Here is a 13,001-nt window from a genome sequence, read left to right on the forward strand (position 1 = left end):
AGACTATTTAACTTCGTTTCATCATCTTGCAAACAATCAGTTCGTCATAAAACACAAAACAAAAAAATTGAACTATCAATGACTTCACAAAACGAAATAGGCATCGGAAAAGAGAATCAGAATCGGAAAAGAGAATCAGACTTACTCTTCAAGAAATCGTTATCGGAGAGACGACTTGAACTATCAGTAACTTCAAATCTTCAACTCTTCAGTTAGTTGTTCGTGACTTTAATGCTTCACTTCTCTTCACAAATCGCAGAAGAGAATATCGCAGAAGAGAAAGAGTGTTCTCAGCTATCTGTCACAAATCGCAGAAGAGAAAGAGTGTTTTGAGCTATTTCGTTCTCAGCTCTTCACTTCGTTCAAGCGTTCTTAGCGCACAATCGCAGAAGAGAAAGGGGAAAAGGGGAGAGTTGTTTTATTATCTTATTAATGTTTATTTTTTTGGCCAATAAAAATGGGAGGGAGAGTTAAAAATATTGGAGGGAATACAATATTTTAGTGAAAAATTTTAAGCCAACACTTATAAGGTGTTGTTTTTTCAATTATAAAAATATGACATTTTAAAAGTGTGGCTGTATCTGTAAAATAAGTGTTGCCCATTATATCATATTGTGACAACACTTATAAAGTGTAGTTTATTCCATTAAAGAGTACACTTTAGAAGTGTTGCTAAAATTAATGTAGCTAAAAGTCAAAATCTTTGGCTACACTTTAAAAGTGTTCCCAAAAGTATTTTAGGCAACACTTTATAAGCGTTGTCAAGATTTAGTGTTGCCGTAGACCTAAAATGGTGTAGTTTTTTTTTGTCCCTCAGATACATCTGTTTCAGTAGCTGAGCCTGTAGACAAACAAATTTAGTAACTCGATTAGCAATAACATTATCATTGCTTCAAACATTGGACTGAGTATCTCATAACAGAAAGATTGGTAAAACAAACTCACTAAAGGCCTCCGAGATGAATAGATCAACAATTGAGGAACCATAAAGAAAATCTCATTTTTTTAATTCTTTTTTTTTTAAATTAGAAACCTTCTTATTTAGAATACTTTGAATTCTCAGAGTATTTAACTTCTCCCTTTTCAAACATCATCTTTTACACTTCTTCATATTTCATGGGGTACCTGGTACCTCTTCACACTTAAACATATTCAAAGAGATTCTCCAGTAAGAGCAAAGGGTTTAACAGCTTGAAGTGTGTTTTGAGAGAGGAGAAAATAGAATTTAAAAACAAACTCTGATATTAGGAGTGTAAATTGATTTTTCTGGGGAAATAGAAAGAAATATGGAATACAAAGAAGGAGAAAGGAAGTATCATTTTTGTACTCAAAAGATGAGACAACTGTCAGATTCTTGAATGACAGACATGTGGAAATTGCAATGGTTCTCATGCATAATTCAAACTGCAATGTTAAGAGTGCTAACCTTCTAGAAAGGACAAGGTCCATCTCTGTAGTTTGAATGTTATTGCCTAGATTTTTCTTGACCTCCCTTTCCTTCATCCCTTTAGCCATGTGTGTATACCTACAAAAGGTATGAAACTGAACTATCTAAAATGTACCTAACTGAAAAGAACGGATACCTGCTCCCTTTGCATAGTCATGAACGAGTTGATTTATTCAGGCAGGACCCATTCAGGAGAGTTTTAGCATTTCCATCATCAGCTTGATTATTTCAGCCAGATTTTTAAGAGCTTCAAGCTGCTTGTTGGTCCGCAAAAGTTGAGTCCATCAAGCTGAACTTTCTACATTTTCTGCCTCATTTATTGAAAAAGTGACTGAATCTTGCCTTTTAGTTCCCCATGATTGAGATATCAACCTATAACATCAGCTACTCCTGAGGTACTTCTTCATTAACTTGATACCCAGAATAATCAGCATCACCATGTACTTCAAATCAAAAAGTCTCCTGATGCATAGAATGAAACCATGTCCCTGTTTTCTTTTAGTGTCTTTGGATGCTCTCAGAAGTCATTGTTGAAGAGCAGCTTGGACAACCTATCAACTTGTTTGTGAACCAAGTGTCATACTTTGCTTCTTGCAAACTAAGTTTGATCAGCTTCTTCATTCTCGCCTAATAAATTCACATCATCAGTTTGATTTTCATCATTTTTGTTCAGTACTGTCTAGAGGACCGGGTCCCTCATCAGGTTCATCATCTGCATCAGCTTTCTTGAGATTGCTAGATTCATGAATTGATGTTCTTCACCAAGCTCACTATTCAGACAGTCTCTCTGAATCTAAAGCAGCTCCGTCGTCTAAGAATCATCTTTCTTTTGCAACTTCTCGATTCTTCCAAGCTTATAAAGAACATGAACATCTTTTTCAATGCACACATGTTTATAAATCGGATAAGCCTTGCTGGAGGAAGAATATCTCAGAAATATTCTTTCAACATTATTGAGATCAAACTTCTCAATATCATCATTTTGGTCACAAACATGTACCATTCACCACTCAACCCAAAAGTTATTTGAAAGATTAAAAAGTCTACATATTTCACTTGAAGGATAGTCTGATCTGTTTCTCCTTAAAATCATCGCCAAAACCATTGTTATCTACAAATATCATTTTAGGCAGACTGGGACTAGGTCCAGTGACACAGGTTTGTGCAACAAAGCAACACTTATGAGCACATCCCTTAAATCAAACATCAGTATTTTCACCTCGAGCATTAAGGTTAGCAAGACTATCATATCGAGCAGTAAACAGATCAGCAATATGCAAGTTCTTGCATCTCTTCTCTATCAAGATCATCGCCCGAGAGAGCAAGTTTGTGACAAAACTGTTATCTGATAAGATCTTAGCTTTATTTCATTCATCACAAATCTACACCAAGAATGTAGCATTTCTTGTCATTCGCCAAAAGAGACACCTCCACCTTGAAGTGCCTTGAGAGAGATGATGTTTTGTAACCTTCTTAATCATGTGCTTTGAACATCTGCTATTTATGAACTAACACTGATTAATTCCTCTAATCTGGACAAGAATTACTTGTTAGACTTGGGAACCCACTTCAAACGGAGTTCCTAGTAGTTGTCTAAAGACTTACCAAGAAACCTTCCTGTCCAAGAGGGCAATGTGTTCTTACTAAATTGATAGCGAGACCAGGTCGCTTATGATCTTTTTTCACATTACTATCGGATATGACTGGTTTAGCCCGAGGAATAGGTCCCAGTCTTTCTTTTGTTGATCATTTTTAGATCGGGCAAACATCAGATTCCATTCCTTACCTCTTTTCAGAGTCTCACACGTTTTTTTTCATGTGACTAGTTCTACCACAGTGTGTGCCGAAAACAATATCTACTACAAACACGTATTTACTATGGGGATTATAATGAGTTCCATTAGTCTGAATCCCAGCCCCTTCTTGCCATTGAAACTCTGACCAAATAAGTTATAGAGAATTTCGGAGGAGTCAGTCCACTTCAGATTGATTTAACACTTCCCTTACATGGTCAGATCTTTCCACAGTTTAGCATTTGTTTCAAGAGAGGCGATCAACTTAGACTCAGAAGTCTTAAATTTTTCTTCCAGATCCTCTTCAAAAACACTAAGCTTTCGCTTCCCACCCTTAGAGGTACAAGGTCCCTTATTTGGTTCTGGACTATCAGTCTTAAGGATACCTATCCTGACACTCAATTCAGATATTTGAGATTTAAGAGTTGAATTATCATCCCCACATAAAATTAATTTTTCATTCAACATTAAGTGTTCGGTGGTTTGTTCGTCAATAGAGTCAATAAGCAGGGCAACAAGTTTCCTCAAATTTATAATGGGAAGAGTATCTAGATCATCTTTAAGATAAAAAAGAGTTTCCTCATTTAGATCCTCTTCATCATCAGATTTTGCCATTAATGAGAAAATTGAGTTGAAGACATTTTGATCATATTTAACGGCCATCATTGAGACATCCTCATGTTTTTCTGCATCTTCTTCTGACTTGCTTGATCATTTACCAGACAACAAAAGCCTTTTGCACCAACGGATCATCATGAGACTTCCTCCAAACATTGTTTGGTGCCAGGTCCTTCTTATGAAATATGGTTTCAAGAGATTCTTTTGTTTGACTAAGACAATATCTCATGAAATGTCCAGGCTTCCACATTTATGGCTGAGATCGTTTGCAGTCGCAGTTCTTTTGGTAGATGATTTCTTTTGAAATGCTCCATGTTTCTTTATAATCTTTTGAAATTTCTTAGTAATGTAAGCCATTTCGTCATCTTCCTCAACAACTTCATTTTTGGAGAAGGTCCTTAAAGCAATTGGATTCTCCTTCTTCCCTTTCTCCGCTGTAGTTTGTTGTTTTCTGTTTAGCTCATAGGTTTTCATATTCCCAAGCAATTCATCCATAAGAAGCGTCATCAAATCCTTCGCTTCTGTGATTGCATCCACCTTGCTTTCCCATATTTTTGGATGAAGTTTAAGAACCTTGCAAACTTGCTTGTAAACTTGAAAGGGTTCTCCAATCCTCTGAGTTCATTAATGATAGCAGTGAAATTAGAGTTCATCGAAAAGATGGTTTTACCTTTTTTCATCACAAAATTCTCATATTGAGTGGTTTACATGACAACTTTTGATTCCTTCAAACGTTTAGTCCCTTCAGGAGCAATTTTAAGACACTCCTAATTTTCTTTGGCAGTCTCACAAGCAGAAATCCGGTTGTATTCATCAGCTCCGATTCCACATACCAAGATCTTCTTGGCTTTATAGTTTTTTTCAATTTTTTTTCTATCACCTTCATTATACTCTTTCCTAGTCTTGACCACAGTGGTGGTTAAATCCCCATCCTTCACTTCCTTGGTTGGAATATAATGACCAGCATCGATGTAGTCGTGCATTCTATTTTTTCACCACCATTGTAATTTCCGTTGAAGCGAGGTGGCCTGGTTGACGATTGTCCTTCTTCTATACTTGGTGGTGCAGCCATTCTGTTAGGATCTTTCCTTTTCTTGGTGTTAACCAAAGTGAAAAGTCAAGCTCTGATACCAATTGTTGGAATTTATGCGTCCACTTATATGGATGGACCAGGTCCTATTATACAGTAAAGTCATACAGTAAAGAACAAATGCAGAAACGTAAAGATTGACAAACAACATTACGTGGAAACCTCCTTGCTCAAGGGAGGGAAACCACGAAAATTTCTCAACAGGACTTTAAAAACCACTTTCACTAATCTTAAAAAAGCAAAAGTAAAAGTCAATTACAACAACATATTAGCCTGCTAATCTTCCCCTCTAAGTAATACTCCCTATCACTTAGTTGAGTCTGAGCAGATACAAAACTGGTCTCTATACTAATCTTATCTGATTAATATAGACTTAGAGTAAGAACCTAAGTACCCTCAACCTAGACATTACAATGATTCACCCAGGATTGAAATATTTCTTTCACAAATGAAAGAGTCCTACAATAAACGAACGATTACAAGCAACTTATTACAACAAATACAAAAGCAATAAACCCACTTCTATCAATTCCCTTTGTTGTTCTTGAAGCTTGAAATTTTTCTATTTGAATGAACGAATGAATTTTGTTGTTGTTTGTTTGATATATACCAAGAAAGGTTATTACCCATCAAACAAACAACCTTGTCGTCCCTGATTGGTGAAGTATTCTGCTTATTCACCAACTTTCCTGACGCAGACAACCTTTACAGTTGTCGAGCACTTTGAAGCCTGGAGGAGTTTCATACTCAGCATAGGACCAGGTCCCTGCACTGTGAGAAGATCATCAAAGCATCTAAGATCATAAACACTAATGAATTTCCACCATTTTTATGATGACATACTACCTGCATAACTCTCACGCGAGTGTAAAAGCATTCATTCATATGGCCATAAACAGTAACCATTATTCATATTTCCAATGAACTTTCCTTCACTCTATCAAGTCCCTTCATTGAGTTGAACACAGTTCTTCCTTAAAGATGACTCTCTCTTCATAAGCTTATGAATTTTCAGAGAATAGAAAATCCAAATTTAGTTTGCCAAATTTTGAGTTTGTGTTTTGGTGAGATGACTATATGAAATACACACAACCTCATTGGGATCGCCCATTGGGTGAGAGTCTGACATTCTGGAAGGACATGCACTTACCACATCAGAAGTGGAAGCTTTTCTGTTGTCTTGTCATCCTTTCACATAAGCAGTCTTGTAGGGACCAGGTCCCTTCCAAACATCTTTATGAATTCTTAAAAGGCTTGTTGGCTAACTTTCTTCTTCTTTGAATGAATTTAATATTGTATTTGTTATGCTAAAAATATCAAACATAAAGAGTTATTATCCTTTGGAAAAACACCCTTGTCCATTCTGATTGGTGTAGTACGTTGACGCTTCACCAACCTCTAACACGACAGCTTTATAGTTATACCCCATTATAGATCTGGACGAGCGAACTAAGACAGGGACCAGGTCCCTTCATTTGAGAGGATCATCAGAACACCTAAAATATAACATCTAGTACTTTCTAAATATCTGCAAATGGTTCCTTTTATATTTAGGAATGATGTTTCTCTTTTCTACACGTCTATATTTATCGCTATCGCTGCAATATGTCATTGCTCAGCCTGATTTTGGGGAGATTTACATTTGTTATTATCAAGAGCTAGTTGAGAATCTTTCGTTGAAACATCGTCACTTCCTTTAACAAGAAACCATGCAATGCCGATACACAGATTTAAGAGAATTAACATAATTGGGTGTGTGACATACAAGTTCGTCAAGCTGATTACTTTTGGAGATCTTTCCCTTTTCACCGCATGCCTTATTTACTGACAAACAAGCCTACCTTTTCAGAATGTGGTTGGGAGTTACTCTTTTCTTTTGCTTTTTATTGAAAACAATAGTAGGCATGAATAGTTAATACTTCATTTTCAAGTTATTTAAAATTCCTTTCTAGCATTTTTCTTGATAAGATACTATGTCACATTTTAAATTTCACAAACTATCGATGTGAAAAAAACCTAGTGATTGATGAGTATTTTACATAAATTGTGAATGTGCAGGTGCCTTGGTTGCATAATTGATTCGTCTCGTCAAATAAGGAAAGAGAAGAAGGTGAGAGTGCTTGTTCTTATATAAGTTCTTTCTTAGGAAGTCATGTCTATGAAGTGTTTGATTAAATGTTTCTTAAGTTAATGTGAGTTTAATTGGAACGAGACCAAGCCATAATTTCCCACTTCTCTAGACTAATGTGATTCTTGATTTTATATACGACAAAGCTCTTCAGTAGTGTTCCTTGAAAACCACATATAGCAGGTCCAACCATTGGAGGTTCTAAACAATTCAAAGTTTAAGATAGAAGGAATAGAATATGACAAATCGTTCCAGTGTGCACCATTGTCTCCAGTCCAGTGTGATGTGTATATGCCAAAGTCGAGAAAAGTTAGGCTTGCAAGAATAAATGGCCTTTTTCCAGTGTTGTCATCTAGCTAATGTTAAATAGTGCTTCCGTGATTTTAAATTCTAAAGTTTTTTAATATAAATGTACAAAATGTGTAACTGCTATGATTATAATAAAGTTAAAATGTTGAAACCTTAATGCGAGCTCTTACAAATGGCAATCATATAAAAGGAATAGTAATCTTGATTTAACGAGGCATATCATAAATGGTAACTGTATTAGAATTACTAATTGCCAGAGGTGGGCGTAATTAATAAACGTTCAATTGACTGAAACAACTTAAAGAAAATGAAAACAACGAATTAATTAATCTTATACATACTATTTCCTGCTTCATTGTTGTATAATACTTTAGAATGAATTGTGGCATGTCTCCTCTCTTATCCCTTCATTACCCTCGTTTTTTTATTCAAGGTCTCCTTCGGACTTTAGTGAAGAGAATGTTGAGACTCACTGAGTACCACTAGTGGTGTATAAGACATCCTCTTTGTGAAACCTACATTGTCCTATGTCAATGTAGACGCAGGTGTCATAGACAAGCAGATTATGAGATAGGTTGCTTTATTCTAGAAGTTTATTTGATGACCTCTTTCATTGACCGTGGAGCTTCTTCTCTTTCAGTTGTACAATTTTATTCTTCAGAAAATAGCCTAAAATACCCTTGAAGTATTGAAAATAGTACAAAATTACCCTTCATCCACCTATTGGCTCCAAAATGCCCTTCTCATCTACCTATTGGCTCCAAAATACCCTTGTCATAAACCTTTGGGTTCAAAATTGACCACTTATTTAATTGTTTTAAAATTAAACTCTTTAAATATTTTTTAAAATACTTGACAATCAACTATTGGTTATAATTTAATTTATTAATATAATTTATAAACCAATTCACTACCCACTCATTACTAACTAAACCCCACCCAATTAATAATCCAATTATAATATCAAAATCGCCATAAACACTACTAAAACACGATGAAATTATAGATTCCTGAAAAATGACATCCATTTATTCAAGGCCAAATAGAAGCCCATATTAAATTTAGGTTAAGCCGCTTATTTAGGAGGACACTTTTAATAGGATAAATATTTATTATTTGTTTTAAAACCTTTAATAGGTTATTTTGAAAAAATTTACCTATGAAGTAAAATCACATAATTGAGACGTAAGAATAATTAAGATGAACATAGTCATACTTTTAAGTTTATCGGTAATTTCTTTTAGAAACTTGAATGTACGATAATTTAAATCTATAGATATTTCACCTCAAATTTTAAAAACACTCAATTGGTAGTAGCTTTTCTATTGTTGCGTTAATAATGTGACAGGTTTATTAATTTGAAGGGATTAAATTAGTAATGGGTGGGTAGTGGATTGATTTATAAATTATACTAATAAGTTAAATTATAATAAATAGTTTATCGCCACGTATTTAAAAAAATATTTAAATAGTTTAAATTTAAAACCGTTAAATAAGTGGTCAATCTTGAACCTAAAGGTGGATGACAAGGGTATTTTGGAGCCAATAGGTGGGTGGGAAGGGTATTTTGTATGTTAAGGATTTAATATGTTGAAAACTGGTTCAATGTGATTAATATGACAGAAGAGTTTATTTAGTTATAACAATGACTAGAAAAAATTCTTGCTATTGTATAAAATGGAAGAAGCTATAAAGAAATGATGTCTATCAATTCAGAACGTAATTGCTGTAAGGATGCAACGCCAGACCATATTTGTGGAGATATTATGCTTATCAACCTTGTATAGCCGGGAGTTTTAAAATTTTAAGTTAACTAGCTTTCTCTCTCATACCTTTCTTAGTTCAGTATATTTTCTATTTGATATAAACACTCTTTGCTGCTTAATTATTAGGTCTAAACTATTTGTTTAGCTCGCTGCCTTTTCATATTTCTGTATAGGATCTAATACGTTTGGACTAGTCATTTCTAATAATTTGCTGTTCTTCAGGGATGGTGATATGGCATAGGGACTCTTTGAACGTTGTGACTATACTCAGTGGCTGCAAGATTAAATCCAGAAGAGCATAGTTCCTTGCTAAAATCTTGAGATGTAAAGTCTGTCAATCTTGAGATACAACATGATGTGGTCTTTCCACCTATTCGTGAAAATTGTTTACAAGAAAGGCAACTTATGTGTACATGCATGTGAGTAATATATTTGCTATCGGAAGTTTATTATATATGCATATAAATGTAAAACATATTTTTTTAGATTTATACATGCTTCAAATTCAAAGTAATGGTTTTGGCAAAACCCACCTAAATAAATTTGTCAATGAATAGGAGTCGAGCTCTGTTCCTTGACCGTTTTATACCTTTTAAACGGGGGACCCTCTCAATTCTAGGTAGTGACAAAATTGTTTTACTCAGTTTCTCCTTTCATATTCACTTTTTAGAATAAAATATTTTATTCACATACGCAGACGTCAATTCAATGGGCTTTAACAGTTTTGATGACATTCCACTACTCTATTTCAAAAGACCCGATGCAAATATATTTGGGTATTCAGATACGGAACAATAGATTACAGTAAAAATATATAATTTTCTTCATTGATAACATTTCCTATTAGAAATCCTTAAGTTTAGGGAGAATTAGTATCGTAAGTCACTTATAAATTATTTTAGTTTTACCGGCTTTCTATACAAATCTTCATTTTTACACTTAAAGAAGTATGAAAAAAACATTTCTTCTATTCAATTTGTAGCCAAGAGATCTCATTTTTTTAATTAAAAAAAAGGTTGATATAGTTACTCCCATAAGCATTACTCTTTCCAATTCAAAATAAAAATGAATGGTCTAAAACTGATCGCTTCATATTGTTATAATCAACTTTATATTTCTTTTGACCTTTGGGTGTATTCATTCATAGCAGATGTGTTCAAGAAAAATAGGGAGGAAAAATTAAATGAAACAACAAAAAGGTCAAAGATGAAGTTAATCTGTAATATTTATCTATTTTTTTAATTTTATTTTTATCAAAAAGATTACTGTAATCTTAGAAGAATATTTATAAGTATACCCTTGGAAGCGAATTCCCTTTATAGAAAAAATTTTAAGAGAGAAACTTGAAAAGTACGCAGTTAAGACGACATCAATTATACTCACACTCTTTGAAAAATTTATGTAACTGCCCAAAGAGTTAATTCATAATGCCTCAAATTTTCATATAATCCCTCTTTTCTCTGTTGTCCTTTTGTACGAGTACTGGTGGTTACTTTTGGGCTTTTGAAACTTAAATCCTTGTTTCAATGTTGATGTGAGAAAAGGAAATGGTTTCCCCGTCTCGTGTATCGGTTTCTGAGGAGGAACACAACAAAAGCCTTCTTGAAGTTGGGAATGAGCTGCTTCAGCAGCCCCCATCTTCTAAACAGGAGCTTTCGGAGAAACTTGATGTGAGAATTTTCTCTTTTCTCTTTCCATTTGCTTAAACCTACGAAGTGAAAAGTACGTAGTAGCCAAAGGGGCTCAATTTTATCTATGAGATTCAGAAAAAGTATAACTGACTTCCTAAATTGGTTGAAATTTATATCTGGTTCTGGTGAACAATTGTTAGTTAATTCTAGGATAAAATAATCACGTTCTTTGAAAAAATTTAGTAGCTTAGTTGGTTTATTGCCTAACTTTTCACCTTAGAAGTGAGGTTCTGATCCCCATCTTGTAAAAAATAATCCTTTGTTTTTGTATATAATGAAGAATGATCTTGGTTTGCATCTGCTGAAATTCCTCTAAGCAATTCTAGCGAAAGATCATCTCCTATAAGAGGTCTATTTCTCTGTAAGGACGTTCTAGTAATTAAAACATATGTCTATGATTGCATCACTTGTGATATCTACTATCATCTCTTGTATATGTTCCCTGCATATAACTTAGAATTTCCTTGTGTCATTGATTATTTACTAGTGGAAGTCAATTATCTATGTCTCTGTTTAGTTTTTGTTGTGTGAAGGACATAATCAGGCTTCGTGATGGATGAAAGGAAATAAAAGTGTGGAGAGAAAGAGAGAGATATTTTATCTAGAGAAGTATTTCCATTGTATTTGACATGGTTGAATCACTTCTTTTTGAATTTTGGTACATGAATTTTTAGAAGTTAGAGCATATTTTGTCACTGGTGAAGCAAATCCCCTCTGTTTCGATGTGAGACGCTTTTCGGCCAGCAATGGAAGCATTAGTTGCAGATGAACTTCTACGTTATTCTGACATGGATCTGAAGGTGTCAGTTGCATCTTGCGTCAGTGAGATCATAGGAATTACAGCTCCTTATCAACCATATAATCATAGCATACCTAAGGCAAGTACAACTCTTACAGTTTCTTTGCCCAAAACTTGAAATCAGACTGGTTGCCAGTCTTTCTTCTAACGAAGCTGTTTTGCTATGTTATTGATACTTCAGATTCTGTAGTACTTATGCATATATAATTTTCTTGGACACATGCATAGCATTTATGCATTCTCATAGTTTTGGTTTCTTTCTTAATTGGTGGACAGGACTTTTTTGAGCTTACAGTGTTGGCGTTTGGGAAATTGTCTTGCTTTGATGGTCGCTGTTATTCGAAGGCTGTCTCAATTATTGAAGTTCTGGCGAACTACCGAACATACATGCCCATGTTGGATTTCATGTTAGATGCATTGGTTTTTCATATGTTTCAACATTTTCTGAATGGTATAAGGTATATTTCCAATTACGTTATACATATTAATAAATTTCCTAAAGATAAGAGGAATTGAACCCGATCACATGGGTGTAAGTTTGCTGGTATTTTATCTTTTATTGTTCATTTTGTTTCTAGTAATATAATGTATGTTCTGACCTTGTCACAAGTTAAAGTGTTACATTTAGTTGATATAGACTTATCCATGAAGCCTGCAGATTTTTGTCCGTAGAGTATCTCCACAACTCACTGTAAAAGCATTGAATATAGGTGGATAGTGTCTCTACTAGGTGAAGCTCGTATTTCCCTTGTTTTCCCTTACAATAGAAACTCTCCAAATTGTTGAAACGCTTCCAAGCATGCAAAGACAATAGAGTTAAAACATGTGGATATATTAAAGAGAGTTTATATAAATACTGTTATCTTTCCTCCCTTGGTATATAGTCATCTTGTCCTCTACTTTTTCATGAAATTTCTCAACAACCGGCTGCTATTCAGATTAAATATTCTATATGAAATTTCTTAAATATTCTATGCTTATGACAATTCAGATTTGAAACCTGATAAGTATGATATTTTATTTTTCAAACTATCACTCTTTAACTCTTAATTTGATATTATTCGACTATCACTAATTAATCACAAATCAATTGTACATCCTTAACTTGTACTAATAAACACTGCTATAGCAAATGGATGGAAGGAGTATATGATAGTTTTAGCAGTATATTCACAGTTGTACCTTCATATGTTGAATTCAGCATAAAGAACTTATATGGTAAGGTACATATATAGCATGTCAAATCTACCGGATTCTTTTTTCCTTCATAAAGTTCAAAGACTAGCAGCTTCTTTGTATGCCAATTTTTTCTTCTGGAGAATGGCTGACAACTGTGTTGTCTCTTTCCCTATTTTAAGGC

General features: G+C 34.2%; 1 pseudogene; it reads left to right on the top strand.

Annotated features, from left to right (window-relative positions):
- Positions 1-10,698: 10,698 nt before the first annotated feature.
- On the top strand, positions 10,699-11,848 carry LOC114077953 (annotated as a pseudogene).
- The last annotated feature ends 1,153 nt before the right edge of the window (positions 11,849-13,001 follow it).

The sequence above is a fragment of the Solanum pennellii genome, chromosome 7 (genome assembly GCF_001406875.1).
Source record: "Solanum pennellii chromosome 7, SPENNV200".
Taxonomy (NCBI): domain Eukaryota; kingdom Viridiplantae; phylum Streptophyta; class Magnoliopsida; order Solanales; family Solanaceae; genus Solanum; species Solanum pennellii.